The sequence below is a fragment of the Vidua macroura genome, chromosome 4, assembly GCF_024509145.1.
Source record: "Vidua macroura isolate BioBank_ID:100142 chromosome 4, ASM2450914v1, whole genome shotgun sequence".
In the NCBI taxonomy this organism is placed as follows: Eukaryota; Metazoa; Chordata; class Aves; order Passeriformes; family Viduidae; genus Vidua; species Vidua macroura.
The window spans coordinates 61,315,257-61,330,446 of NC_071574.1; the positions used below are offsets into that span (position 1 = coordinate 61,315,257).

General features: G+C 37.9%; 1 protein-coding gene across 2 annotated transcripts in view; it reads left to right on the forward strand.

Annotated features, from left to right (window-relative positions):
- The window catches only part of STK32B (serine/threonine kinase 32B), a 163,524-nt gene that overhangs the window by 53,553 nt on the left and 94,781 nt on the right, over positions 1-15,190 (forward strand). The window lies entirely within an intron of this gene.

Consider the following 15,190-nt stretch of genomic DNA (forward strand, 5'->3'; position numbering starts at 1 on the left):
ATTGTCTGAGTGTTTGGTCACATATTATACTGCTGTGTCTTTATTTACAGCAGTCTTCTGTAAAAATGTAAACTATTATGAGATGCTGATCTGCAATTTTGACTCTCTGCTATTTGCACAATAGTCTATTCAAATACAATAAGGGGTTTTATCCTAACTAATGCAGTAATCAGGAGTAATAAAACAGGGTAGGAGTTGTTATGCTGTTACACAGTTATATGAAAATCATGTGTACAGATGCCTTAAAATAGTTTTAACAGAAAATGGTGTACTAACTAAAATCTATCTTTTTTTCTTCTTCTAAACGTATGTCTTCTACTAGAAAAAAAAATCCAAACTCCAGAATCATCTTGATTCTCCAGTGTTGGCATTGATTCTACTGCAAACTGTAGTCTGTTGCATTTGCTTACTGTTTCAATCTAGAGACAAAGCTGAGAAGAGTTTAGGCACACACAACAATCTAATTTGCACACATTGACATAGGTACTTTTAAGAGAAAATTTGCATCTTGCTGTAAAAAGTGCTTAGGAAAAAAATTCTGGAAATATATGATTTCTATTCATATTCTTAACGATAGATATTAGCCTGTAGCACAGGTATTTAAGATAGCTGCAGGTTTCCCCTTGGAGAACTGCAGAGTGGAACTATGAAGTCATTGTAAATTTTCTTAAGTGCTGATAGACAAGAAATTTGATTTCAATACTCTTACTGTCAAATGGATCTGATATGGGTCTACATAATAAATCAGTCTACTCCAAAACATTCAGCTGACTTTGTGTGAACAGTGTTTCCCACCTTAAAATGCTCCTTCTCTTGTGTGTGATGGAAAGCACTGACATATTTTGTTAAAATACGCACATACAATAATTCCTTCTATTTTCAGCTGTCTGGAGCATCAGGGTCTGAGTATAGCTCCAAAAGTTGCATCTGTGTTTCATTGACACAAGCCAGAGACATTTCAACTTTTTCTATGAGAAATTTCAAGCATCAGAACCTTCTAAATACAAAAGTTGGGGTCAGATCCTGTGGGGCAGTTGTCACATTTTATGACAAGGTGAGTAAAGTGCCCAATTCAACTATTCAACACATTCAGTTGACATAAACTTGTTAGCAGCTGGGGAGAGCTGGTTGAAGAGGATGTGACTTCATCAGGCCCAGGTCTTGGTGGTATATAAATGATCAGATAATGAAAATTGTGCGCTCCACCCCCTACCCAACCACCCTCAGCCTCACCCTGGGTCCTTCTAGATGTCATCTTACAGATGTCTCTGAAGGCCCAAGCCTTCAGAGACATCTGTAAGATGTGCAAAGTGCAAAGTAAAAGTACAAAGACTGCTCTTTTTATAGAATCCAAGATACATTCCTACCCTGCTTCTCCAAAGGGGTAATGTGCTAGGCATAAGAAATCAGATTTTGTACCTTGTATCACTTTCTGTGAATAAGGAAGTATTGCATCACAGATGGTAGAAAACTGCACAATTTAAAATATCAAATAGCTCAAAGATGGACAGTCTGGAGGGGGCTTCAGTAGTGGAAGGAGGAGTTGCTTGTTTAATCTGGATTTTTTAAAGGAAAACAAATATTGGAAAAAATTGCAATGGAAGAGAGGACAAGCTATGCCAAGGATTTTTGAGACAAATGGTCTTCACAAAAGGTTAATCAGGATGGACATTATAAAGTTTCATTGAGTAAGTAACAGTGGTCTGGAGAAAGTGGTTTTTGTTGTTACTTGTCTAAGGAACAATGATTGATATAAATTCTGCCCTTGACAATTACAAGGTCTGCTTTGTACGAGAAAGGTTTGCTTTGGCACACCTGTTACTTCTGGTAATGTTTTAGAAATGCAAAGCTTGGCTGCTGGAGAAAACAATTTATTTCTAAAGCCTGAGAATGGCAGGTAGCTCTGTTAAAAGAAAACTCTGAAAGTGGTTTGATGTGTAAAGATGTGATGAGAGTGAAATGGATCACAAATGAAACCCCAAACAGGACCTCCTGATACAGGATGTATTGGGGAATTAGATCATTACAAAAATGACTGAGTTGAATGGGAATCTGATTACAGTGGTGACAGCCTGCCTTCAAAGAGAAGGAATTACAGGGGAGGGTTTGAGACTGGTTCAGTGCTTGTGGGGATACTCAAAACCCTCCCCTTTGGCTGTTTATTTTGGAATAAATCTGTCTCTCCCTCTATGTGCTGCTGATATAATCTGAGTACAGATAAATTGAAAGTACACATAATTACAATGAGAATGGTAATGGGAGTTTCTGGAAAATGTAAATATATTGGGTTGACCCTGGCTGCACTGCAACTCTGTCACTGCCCTCCTCAGTTGGATGGGGGAGAGAAAACAGAATAGAAGGCTCATGGGTCAAGATAAGGATAGGGGAGATCATTCACCGGTGACCATCACAGGCAAAACAGACTCGACCTGGAGAAATTAGCTTAATTCTCACAGAAGCCACACCTGCAGCCCACCTGCTACCAAAACCTTGCCATGCTAACCTACTGGAATAAACCTTGGAGATGAAGGATGGATTAATGTTTGGCCTGCAAGGGGATATGAAAAGAGTATTTGGAATCCTCTTTTGCTGTACTCATGAGACTGATCTGTAGAGGATGTGGTAGTGTGGCTCACCTATGAAATCCCCACAGAGAGCACAAGCCTCAGAGGTAGAAAAAAAATGGAATGGGGCCTTTGTAAAGAAGTAAATACAATTCTAGAAACTTTTAAGCTGGATGAGGCATAGCAGAGCAGTGTTGCAGGGGCTCAGACAAATGGAAATGCTCACAATTTAACCAGAAGCATATTTACTATGAGTAATTATGCTGCAGAAGGAAATAAGTGCTCCCAAACAGCTGGGAAGCAGCAGATACTTAAACCCTTTGCCCTTGAAAGAGCCCGAGAGCTCTTTCTTGCTTGAGGACAGGAACATTCATAATTCTCGTAAATGGTATCTTCCCCTGCAGTAATGCTCTTTTGGCCTCTGACACAAACCGGTCTAAATATCTCTTAAACACTGTTTTGTCTCGACTCCTTTCTTGACTGCTGGAGAGAAGGGAGGAAAAAAGACAAAGTAAAATGCTGTGTGATGTGTGCCTGTGCCTTCCACTTCAGTAGCTCCTAGTGCTTGAAGAGGCTGTTGGCAAGGAGAGCTTCTGTAGCACCACCCTCTGTGGTGGGGCAGGCAGGAGGCAGGGCTGAGAGAAGAGCTTTTCTGGAGGAACAAAGAAGCCTATTGCCTTTGGTTGTATAATTGAGGGAGCAGGGTGGAGCTGAAATCTAAGTCTGGAGAGAAAACTAAGGATCCTGTGCCAAAAACTGGCTACAGGATGAAATATTTTATTTTTTAAAGCAGCTTTTATTTATATCTTTTCTTTGTTGTCCAAGGTATGTTGACAGTCCTGACTTTTATTTCCCATGTGAGATCTACTTATCACAGCATGTCACTAACTCACAGAAGAGCAGCATCTTACATAGCTGGAGTTGAGGTCGGTTTGGGTAAAATATAGGGAGGACTCCTTTTGTAGGTGGGGTCTTACTTTTTTTTTTTTTATTATTATTATTATTATAAAGTAGTTTGTTTGCTTGTTTGTCTTTTAAGGGTATTGTTGTAAAGCAAAACACGCTGTAAATCTTCCTTCTGCTTTTATGAATTCTTAGCCTAATAAATGTTTTATATTCTGCATTTTGGAAGACAATATTTTTTATCGAGATTGCCAATGTGAATATTTTTCTATACTTAATACATTTTGTTTTTCATGGCCTTGAGAAAAGTAGTTAGAGCTCTTTTTTGTCTTGATTTTGTAACTGTCTTACCATCTAAGTTGCAGCAAGTTGTTTTTCAGACGAGCTTTTTCTAAACTAAGGTGTCAACTAAGTTAACTTCTTTTGCCTAAAAAATTGCGAAGGGAAAAAAATGTCCAGTGTTTGAAACTATTGTAACACCATAGTTTTAGTACAGACCCCAAAGATTCAAGGTTTTGGTTTCCTGAAGCTGAGGTGGTCTTCTAGAACCTGTGGACTCTTTAGTTCAGATCTATTTCAATGGAGAATGAACTGTGATAACCCAAGCTGGGATGTATTGGTCTTATTACACAAAATTAAAATGCTCATGAAGTGGTAAATTAATTTACCCATAGCACAGGATTACATGTTAGTCCTTCTTGGAGAAAAATTGTTGCAACCAACCATCAATAGCAGAGTGTTGGCTAAAAGGTCTGACTGTTTTATTAATTTGTTTCAGGTTGTGTCTGTATCAGCAAGGAGCACACTGCTTGCCCTCTAGGAATGGATTTCTGGAGTGAAGCAGTGGTTGCTGATGTTTGAAGACCCATGCTATACTCATTTCAGGGTGCTTTGCCTCAGTCTGAGTTTGGGGACTGGGGCCATGGTGTTGTACACTGGGACTCTCTCAAACTCCCTGTCACTGGTTTTTTCTTACAATGGCACAAACAGCCCTGGTGCCCTTGTTGTGTGCAGGCTAGCCAAGCCCTGCACATCCATCATATTAGTTAATATCTCGGGGTATGTAAATGATTATGTACCATGTTATTTCCAGGGCTGTAAAGTCAGAACCTTCAAGGGGAATGTGAAGAGATAAAGCTATGGGGGCACTCCACAAACTCTATGTTGAAGAATCTGGCAGAGGCACATGGGATGCTTTCCCCTCAGGCAGAGCCCTGCCCCAGTGCCTTTGGGACATGCAAGTAGGGCAAGAAGGATGTTTGCAAATGAAAGGTCCTTCCTCAGTATCACAATAATTTGACCACCTAAGGCACCTAAGGCACAATTATTATTTTGGAATTGCTATTCAAGGACCAGGTTCAGAGCAGTGAAAATCTTTAACCCTCATTAAGCAGTAAGAACCCTTTCATTTTGTAGATAACTCTCTCTGGCATTTTGGACATCCACTACTGATTTAAATGTCATTGTGTTCAGCAAAGTCTCCTGCTAATTGCTGGTCTTAAATATCCATATTATAGTGCTTCCAAAACTGTAAAGTTATTTGATCAATATTTTATGGTGGTGGCTTCTTTAGAGGCAGAACCATTGATTTTACTAGTTTAAATCAAAGATAGTGGACTGTAATAATTCAACAGCAGTAATTACCCTATAGTAATTAGATTTAGGTGTGCAGTGATAAGCAATAATGGTAGAAATACAAAAATGATAACTGGAGGCTTTATAATTAAAATTGCTAATGGTGAGTCATAAACAGCTGTGAAAGGGAGGAAATGAAAGATGCATTTTTGTGGCACTTTCAACAGCCAGATCTGCTTCTGCTTAAGCAGGAAGCAGCCAGGTTACTGGAACAAAGTTAGTTTCAGAGGAATAAATAGCTGAGAAGGAGCTGGTACCTGTCCATCCTTGAGCATGTCTCTCTGGTGAAGCTGTCTAAACCCTCTTTTCAGATGAAGTTCTCAACCATATAAGAAAAAACGATACATCTGTAATGCCAAAACTATTTGCCCCTGGTGTAGATAAAAGATCAGGAGCTGGCTGTGGAGAGAGGAATCATTATCTACCCTTCATCTTCCTCTGCCTTTGAATTTCTTAAGTGTCAGGAGTCTGCAGCTGAGTGCTGTCACACACACTGTCAGTGCATTTGCCTTTCCCCTACGTATGTGCTCTTTGCTGGGAACGCTACACTCCTCCTAAACCTTCTGAAGAGTATTGCAAGGAAAACATACCCCAGGAGTTATTTCACCTCAGTTTCTATAACACTGAAAGACATATATATATATGGAATAAAGATAAAAATGTCTTCCACTTCAGGGAGAGGCTCTTGAGATCCAGTGAATTTACCACTAACAGTTTAAAAATTGTAATTTTTGTCTTCCACTTAAAATTATGAACAGCCCAGAATTAATTTAAATATGACAGACTTTTTCTTTTTTTTTGTAGAAGTCTCTGCTGTTTCAAGCTTTATATAAATTCCCATAGAGAATGAGTGTGAAATTATTTCATTCATTTGTGACAGCATTTTTATTGCAATTAGCAACATTCATCACTCCATAAGGGAAAGGCTTACAGCAGGTTAAAGGCAAGAAATTTCCAGACATAGCGATTATATATTTTGGGGTTTGGTTTTGTTCTAGATATATGGATGAGAAGATTTGCATTAAGTCTGAATTATATCACCAGTTTTATACCAGTATAATTTTCTGAGTTAATAAGGCTAGTGTAATTTTGCTCTTAGCCCAGAATATTCATTCTAATCTCTCTTTCCTTGAGATGAATATCTGAAAGTACAGCTTCCAACAGAGACAGTGTTTCTATGTGTTTAAAACCTGTTCTTACAGTTTTCTTCCTCCTTTACATCTCTTGGATGCTGATCACTAAGCAATTAAAATTTCTTGCTGTGGAAGCAAATGTTTGACTCAGAATGACATAAGTTCCTGACACCACAGAGCTCTTCTCCATTTTCAATAGGTTCTGAGACTTTTGGCTGGGGATTTATGAAATTGAAAGCTGTGGAAGGCACAAATTTCTCTTATGTGCCAGTATCTGGACTAGTTATCAGAGGAGCCTCAGCTTATCCAAATGTAATTGGTTCATTTTCTAGACCTGACAATGTTCTGCCTTCTTGTTACCCATTTTCTTTCCTCTCCCTGTCTTATTAATGTACATCTATTTGTGTTATTATTTAATACTTTCCAGAATAAAGGAAATATAATCTCCCTTTCCCAAAGCTGCAAATGTCTTACCACTCATACATCATCCTGTTATGCATATTTCCTATGATATAGGTGACTGAAATTGTTGTATGTAGTCAATAATCAGCTAGCTCTGTTGCTAGCAAAGAACTTGTCAAATGTTGGTACAAGAAAGACAGTTAAATATCTGAGAAATCATTATATCTATTTTTAAGGATCCATCCCGGTTCTTACTGCTGGTTTCAGCCTGGTGTTATTGTGGTTGACTCACAGGTACTGTGTACATTCATGGACTGTTGTTTTGACTGTCCTTGCCTTGCAGCCAGCACACAGCCTCTGACAGCTGCACAACTCTGCCTCCCTCTGCCCTCTTCCTCTGCCTCTAGCCACATAACTCTGCCTCCCTCTGCCCTCTTCCTCTGCCTCTAGCCACATAACTGCCTTCCTCTGCCCCTTTCCAGCTGATTTTCAGCCTCAGAGCTTGTCTGTAGGAAAACCCAATGCTTCAGCAAAGGTCAGTACCAGAAGCCCAGTTTCACAGATATTATTTCCTTTTTAATTTGATCAGTTTTATTTTGGCTAAAACTTTCCGAAGACTTTTTTTTTTCTCATTTAGAATAGTGCTGTGGCTGTCTCAGCAATGATTAAATGATCATAACAGATACAAACAGGAGGAGTTTATTTTCTCATGAGTGAAAGAGAAATGTGCCCTATTAGAGGAACATGCAAGGATTCACTGCTACTTAAATGGAAAATGACATCTGAAAAACTTAGTTGAATAAAATAAACAATTAATTGACCAAATTAACTTTGATATTTAGTAATATTGCACTGTAAGCATGAAGGCTTTAAGGCTGTAAAAATGTTTCTGGGAATAAAATTTGGTCTATTGTCTTATGTTGTCCATAACACAGATTATGATAAATGCATGCAACTAATTGAGGTGTCTAAATTGTTTGCTTCTAGCAGACTCTACACAGACTTGGATTTTAAAACTGGTACATCTTTGTCAGTATATATATGCCATTCATTAGCCAGATGCTCTCTCAAACTTTCAGATCAGTGACTAGCTGGCACTGAATCTTTTTATGAGAAAAATGCATTGACAACACTTCCAACAACAAAGTGTTAGGTCAAAGTTAATTTGAATGTCCTGCATTGAGATATCATTCTTTCCTTGCATTAACACTGCACAAAGAACACAGTGCTGCATTAGAGCATCTTAATAACACTGAGTCAGCTCCAAAGTGTCAATGGTGCTCTCTTATGACATATTAATTTCTTTTTCCTGAGGGCTACAGCAGTAGCCCTCTTCATTGTCCTCTAGTAAGACCATACTGATTTTGGGACACTTCTAATTCTTGTATGCTCAAATCCCTGATTTTTGAAGACTTTGTCATGTGACTGTTTTATTATTTTTGTATTTTTTCATTAATTTTGATATTTATTTGGCAAATATTTCTGTAGGTTTCTTGAACTCCAGTAGAAGATGGAAAACAGTATCGGTTTACTAAATAGTCATTGTTATTCTTATATAATGAAATATATTCTAGTATAACATATAACAGTCTATATCACACAGTTCTCGATAATAACATCTAATATTCTGAAATCTTTTATATTCAGTGAAGAACATGTTTATATATTGAAAAATTGTTTAATATATAATATCACAATAAATACCTGAGTAGAACTGGATGAGTCAAGTTAATTTTTGAATGACTCTGTAAATACATAGGGAAAATAAAGATAGGAATGGGGCAATACTGCTTTATTCCACTGCCCAAGTATGATGTTTGTTTCAGGAACCCCAGAGAAAAGCTGGTGTCATAATTCCTTTTTCTGTTCTTGAAAATTCTGCCCTAAAGGGTTTTGTGCTGCTGACAAATATCCATGAGGCTGGCAAAGTCACAATGGCCAAATGTGTTAATCCTTTCCAAATGCATGTTCTGGAGTAACTGCTCTAAAAATTTTTTGGGGTCAAGTTGTTTGCATTCATGGTATTTTGGTTGCGTGATCTATCTCCGAGCCAGAATCTCTTTATCATTCAGTCAAGTATTGACCATGTGGTGCATGGGCCCTTCATCTGAGAAAGGGAGTCATTCTTCAAGTCAGCTCATTTTCTGATTCCTTTCAGGAAAGGGTCACTGTTCTGTAGAAATATTTTAGCTTTAAGAAACTGTAAATCAAAGGCTTTTTCCTAGTGCAACAGATCTTTTTTTTTGTAAAAGAACAGTATTTATGTCTCACTGTGAAACAAATTACTGATATGGATCCTCTTATTTTATTTTGCCATGAGAAACTGTTTGTTAAACCTTCTTTCAAAAAACCTCTCAGGCCAACAGTAGAACATAAAATATTGCCAAACACCTAGACCCCCTCTACCCTTCTATGAAAAGAAAGCATAGGTAGAATATGAAAAGAAATATGGTAGAATAAAAAGCAGAGCATTAGCAATGCTCATGGTTGCCATTTCATATAAAAATATATTCTCTTTTTACTAGACAGAATTTTATGTTCCTCAGTCTTTTACTGGAAAACTTAAATATATTTCTTGAGGATAGATATATTTCTTTGTCAAAAGAAAAAAATATCAGTAAGAAACAATGAAAATTAAATATGGATGTTTCATCAGATTTTTGCTAGTTTACAATATATACAGGTTGTAAAGAAATCAAATAATTTTAATATATTGTGCTACCAGTCAAAATGATTAATATTAGTTTCTTTTCAAAATATCTCACAGAATTCAGAATCCCAAATCCCAAATAAAAAAAAAAAAACTTTAGCAACTTAAGATTGCATATTAAATGGAAAACCCATTTAACAGAAGTAATACTACTCACTTGTTCTGCAGCCCATGCTTTCTTCCAAAAAACTCCTCAGTTTGTGTCAAAGACCATTTTGATGCAAGACATGGTTCTAAGTTAGCTTGAAAGGGTAAGGTAATCAGGGCTTTGCTAGGAGCTTGTTGTTTGTTTTCTTGCCATTCAAATACAAATGTAAAGGAAACAGAGCAAAAGTGACTTCATATGAATTTTAATTATAATCTTAGCTCAGAACTGTGACACATTTGCTTTTAATAAATGAAAATCTAATGACCCATATAATGAATAAATTAAATGGTTGTACTCACTTTGCACATGTTTCCTTACAAAAGTAATCAGAAATGGAGGAGATTGTTTAGTGTCTTGTTGAAACAGATGTTTGTATCAGTCTCCCAAATGCAATATTTGCTGTCAAAGCCTCGGCACAAAACGTGTGTGTGTTTGGCTATCAGTGGAAGTTGTCATAACTAAGGAGACCCTTAATTAATGTTCTGTCACATCTCAGGCAATGTTTGGCTGGAAATGAGTCATTGCTATGCAAGGTACAAAGGTGTTTCAGTAAAATTTTTCCAGAAAAACTGAGAATGTCATATCCTCTCTGGGGAGGTGAGTGCCCCACAGAACACCACTCTCCCTTAGAAGCCAGTGGCTGGGTAGTAGTTTGAAAGATGTCCTTGTCTATTGTTGACATTTCCTTTGTTTAGCAGATACTTTTGTAAGAGTTGAGAGATTTCACTCTGATGTTGAGGGCAAAAACCAGGTGGATATGTTAGTAACTCCTACTGTTACTGTTATTTCAATCTTTTCACCTAATTTCTTTTTTTCTCAAGATGTTTGTCCTTGTTTGTCACTGATATTCTAAGAGAAGGATTTTTAAGAAACAAAACAACGTAGATGATTTTAATCAGGCAAGTACCATAAATTTCTTGCCAGAGCTTACCTTTTAATCATTTTAAGTCTGTTTGTACACACATAACAACTTTCTGCCTTCTTTTGTGAATACCAGCTAATGTGTGAACTCAATTTGTTTAAATGCCTTTAAACTAATTTATATAGTCAAATACTGATTATTACTCTCAGTAAATGAAAGCTTGAATAAATGCTTCTGATTTGTGTTGTGCAGTGGGCGAGTGGAAACAACCCACTGGTTATTTCTAAATCCAAGATACATTCACAGTCCACAAAGAAAATAGGACATGCATAATGAATTATGGCAACTATAATGGCAGAAGTAAGAAGCTGGGCATCTAGGATATTCTGTTTTCCCCTTGTGCAGCTCTTTAAATTGCAAAGAAGTTGGGAAGTGATTGATCAAAATCAGAATTAATTGAATTCTGAGATTTAATCCCCAAGACATTGTGATAATTTATCTGTATAGAAAACCTATCCATTTTTATTGACTGGGGACTTTAGGATGTAAGGAAATACTTTGTCTTGGAGACAAATTGAAATGTTTTAGTGTTTTGCTCACAAAATTTAAAAATACTCTGACAAACATTATGCAGCAAGCAGGACTTGAATCTAGCCTGCAAATGTGAAAAACTAGAATTTCCATTCTGCTTTAAATGCATATCACAGCACAGCAATAGAAAGCAATCACTGCCGGCTCTGCCTTGTTTGATACTTGCAAATATTACAGAAGGGAACAGCAATAGAAAAGTAGCAAATTTGTCTGTGCCCTGGGCAGCTGTGGGTGTAAGACACTGTGCTGGTTTTGGTTGTAGTAGGGTTAATTACCCACACAGTGCAGGACTGTGCTGGGATTTGTGCTGGAAACAGGTGACCCAGGGATTTAGTTGTTGCTGGGCAGTGCTTACACCCTTCTGCTCCTCACCCAGCTCACCAGTGAGGAGGCTGGGGGTGCACAAGGGGTTGGGAGGGGACAGAGCAGGGCAGCTGACCCCAGCTGACCACAGGGATGTTCCAGATCATATGGCCTCATGAACAAAGTCATGCTCAGCACATACAGCTGGGGGAAGGAGAAGGAAGAGGATAACATTTGGAGTGATGGTGTTTGCCTTCCTAAGTCACTGTTACGTGTGATGGAGCCCTGCTGTCCTGGGGGAGGCTGAACGCCAACCTGCCTATGGTGAATAAATTCTTTGCTTTGCTTTGCTTTGCTTGGGCATGTGCCTTTTCCTTTCGCTATTAAACTCACTTATCTCAACCCACTTTTTCCATTCTGGTTCTCTCCCCATCCTGCTGTGGGGGCAGTGAGTGGCTGAGCTGCCAGCTGGAGTTAACCACGACAGGTACAGTGCAGTACACATCTTCCACTGATACAGAAGAATTAATTCAGCAAAGCTTTTCAGCCAGGAAGCCCTGGATTTTTCTCCCCATTAAATAATTTAGGGAACTTAAGAGTTTCTGGTAAATTTCCAGCACCTCTGACTGGGTCTCAATCCGTGTCTCTGAGTCTGATGTGGTTCTATTGTTTCAGTATCGCTGCTCTTCTACAGAAGAGTCCTGCTTAGTGATCACCAGCATTGCTTACCAATTACTCTGAAAACACATCACTCCATCCAATCTACAGCAAAAAATTGCAATGAGCAAGGACAAAATGTATTTGGAAGTTATTTATTGATGACAAAAGGTCAAAATTAATTAAAAGGGCTACTCAAATGTCACCATCCCTGCTAGCAGAACACCCATAAGCATATTAATGTGTGTTAAAGTCACGAAAGTAACAGTCAAATGACACGATATCTTGTCTTATCTAGATTTTCCTACTGAAATAACATCAGCAAATGGGTTTGTTAAAATCAGATCTGTAAGATGCAGATAAGTAGGAATTTAAAATTATTCCCATTTTATAGGAAGTCTATTGCAAAATCTTACTGTTGCTGGTGCAATTTCACTTCTCTGAAGGTGAAATATCACTGTTTCTGTCATGGGTTGCAAAGTGTAGTAGTCCAGAAGAGCTCTGTGCTTCCAGGTCTCACCAAGAGTAAGGCTGAGCATGTGTTCCCACCAGGCACATATGTAAACAAACAAGATTGACAGAGGTGGAACACACAGCACTCCCAAGCACCACCAGTGACCTTATCTAGGATGACAGTCTCCTACTGGGAAGTAGTATGCATGTGTATGTACAGGGTGGATCCCTTTGGAAGTGGGACTCAAGACTTGGGTGGTCCATCAAGTAGTTGTATCTCCTGTGCTGTAGTTCTGGGAGAAGCCAGGTGAAGGAACAGTTCAGGTCTCCCTCGGTCCGTTGCTCCACTGGGCTCCTCTGGCTCCATATGTGTGGAGATCACTCTGGCCACAGAATTTCATGGCTTCTTCATCAGTTGGATGAACTTGTAAGCAAAGGTTTGGGTTTTCTACTGAATATTAGTTCAAGTCTAAATAAATAGAGCTTGAATTGTGCTTCAAATGTGGGCCATCAGTGACGTTTCAGTCCCAGGATCACTTTAAAAGTGTGCCATTTTGTACTGACTACATTCAGAATGGCTGGGTATAGAGGGCATGCCAGGATCATCCAGCATGCCAGGGGATTGATGGAAAATCATTAGTACATGGGTAGAATGTGGATGAATCTTATAGCTCTATAAGGCACAAGAACAGAAAAGGTCTTTTGGCATGGTAGCACAGATTTCTATTTTCTGGCTGATTTCTATTCTACAGGAAGAGTCAGCACCTGCTCTCCTGACCATCAATGCAAAACACATGCTGTCTACTCAATGTACACAGCTGCCTTCGTTTTGAAATTAAATGCTCCTTTTACTCAATGGACCAGAACCTCATAAATTGCCCTTTCTCTGTATGTCATATCTCACAGGAAGGTCAAATATCAAAGTGACAACATGAACAGACAGTGCATGAGGAGCTGGTTTTGGCTTGCTTTTTTTGTTCGTTTGTAGGTTTTGTTTTTGTAAGGGTGTTTTTTTTTTTGTTTGGTTGGTTGGTTTTGGGGTGTTTTGTGGGGAGGGATTGTCCTCTTTTAAGCACTAAATCTACTATGATGACCTTTTTTCAAGAGGGGAATCTTCATCTCTCTTCTTTGAGTTTAGCACATTAAGCATGTCTGAAAGTAGTGGGAAAAAGAAAAAAATAAACCAAAGCCAGAAGTAATTTTCCTGACTTGAGGTAATACTGTGTGTACTTGCGGTGTCTGTCATCTCAGGCTTCACTGCTTGTGATGTGGGATGTAAGCATGGTTTGCTGAAGATCAGCTCACATGTATTCTGTGTCTACCAGTGGTATCTCCAGCTGCTATCTTATTTATAAACTGAGTGATCTTAAGTTCATTTAAATGCATACAAAATGACTGGTTTTGGTGCTGTTCCTGCAAAAGTGTTATCCTTGTGCTTTGGCCTTTGTTTGGGAACATCTTCCAATTGTTAGGAAATTGTTGACTTGTTTCGTGCATCACTATCTGCCTAGTTTTGACAAATAACTGAAGAATTCCCTGCTGAGAGATTTTTCTCCCTCAATGCTCTCTCTTTATGTATTTTCATGTGTTTTTCTCTTCAAAGTACTCTTCTAACATATAAATTAATCTTGCTTGCTAGATTTTGTTTTCCAGTCTTCCATAAAAATTGAAAAGCATGCAAATTAACTTCTCTTCTCTCGTGTATGTTGATTTTGTTGCAGATTATTAGCTACTACTTTGCCTTTCTCTTGGTGCAAAGATAATACAGCCATTTGTAATTCAAAAGCCAGATTTGAGCTTGAATCACGTTCTGCCTCCTGCTACAATTCTATTTCATTCCATTAAGTGAATAGACAAGTAGAAAGTTCAGAACTAATAGTGCAACTGCTACTCTGAAATTAGGATATACCCCAGAGTTTTATACTTTTCTTTGATTCATGTGTGTTTGTCTTCCAAATGGAGACTTAGATGTTCAGATCAAAGTCAGAATATCCAGTACTTCATAATATATTTTCCTCGTCAAGTGGAAACCAAGTTTCAGGGGTCATGACAAGCAAATTAGACATCTTGACTGAAAAAACTACATCTATAAAAACAGCAACCACTTCAATCAAATATAGTTCAGGAATGTTTCTGGTGGTCTTTAAGTAAAACAATAGAGCCAAGGGACTTTTATTGAGTAAACTATATTTTGGACAAAATACATTTTCACCAGGGAGAACAAACAGTTGAGTGACATGTGTCATTCAGAAGCATTTCTGAACTACCCAAGTGCTTATAGGAGAAGAAATGAAATGTGGGAAAAGGAAGAATGAACCCTGATAAAGTATTCATTAAATATAAAAGAAGTTTATTTTTTTCATGTGTTGTTTTTATTTATTTATGAGATCCTGCAGTTGAGGAACTGTGGAAAATTGACTCACGTCTGAAGCACATCACTTAATGAGTGACTATCATGTAGTGATGAAGAGCTCAAATATATTAATTAAAGGCTTCAAAAAAAAGGAACAAAAAGAGAAGTCTGAAAATGTTTCTTTGTTTTTAAGATTATGATTTTTTTTTTCAAATATAATGGCTCAAAAGCATAAGAATGTCTCTGGTTTTATCAATATTGTCAGTATTCCCTTCTGCCGAAATCCTACTGTGTCCTCTGTGGGATTAACAGAGAAAAAATATTGCTGATCAATGAATGTAATTAACCGTAGAATTTTTTCCTACTAAATTTTATTCCAATAGTTAAATTCTTTGAGCAGTTTCAAACAGCTTGGTTCTGACACAGAACAAGTGTGAGTTAAGAGTGAATGTGGTACCATCAATTATCCCTTCTAA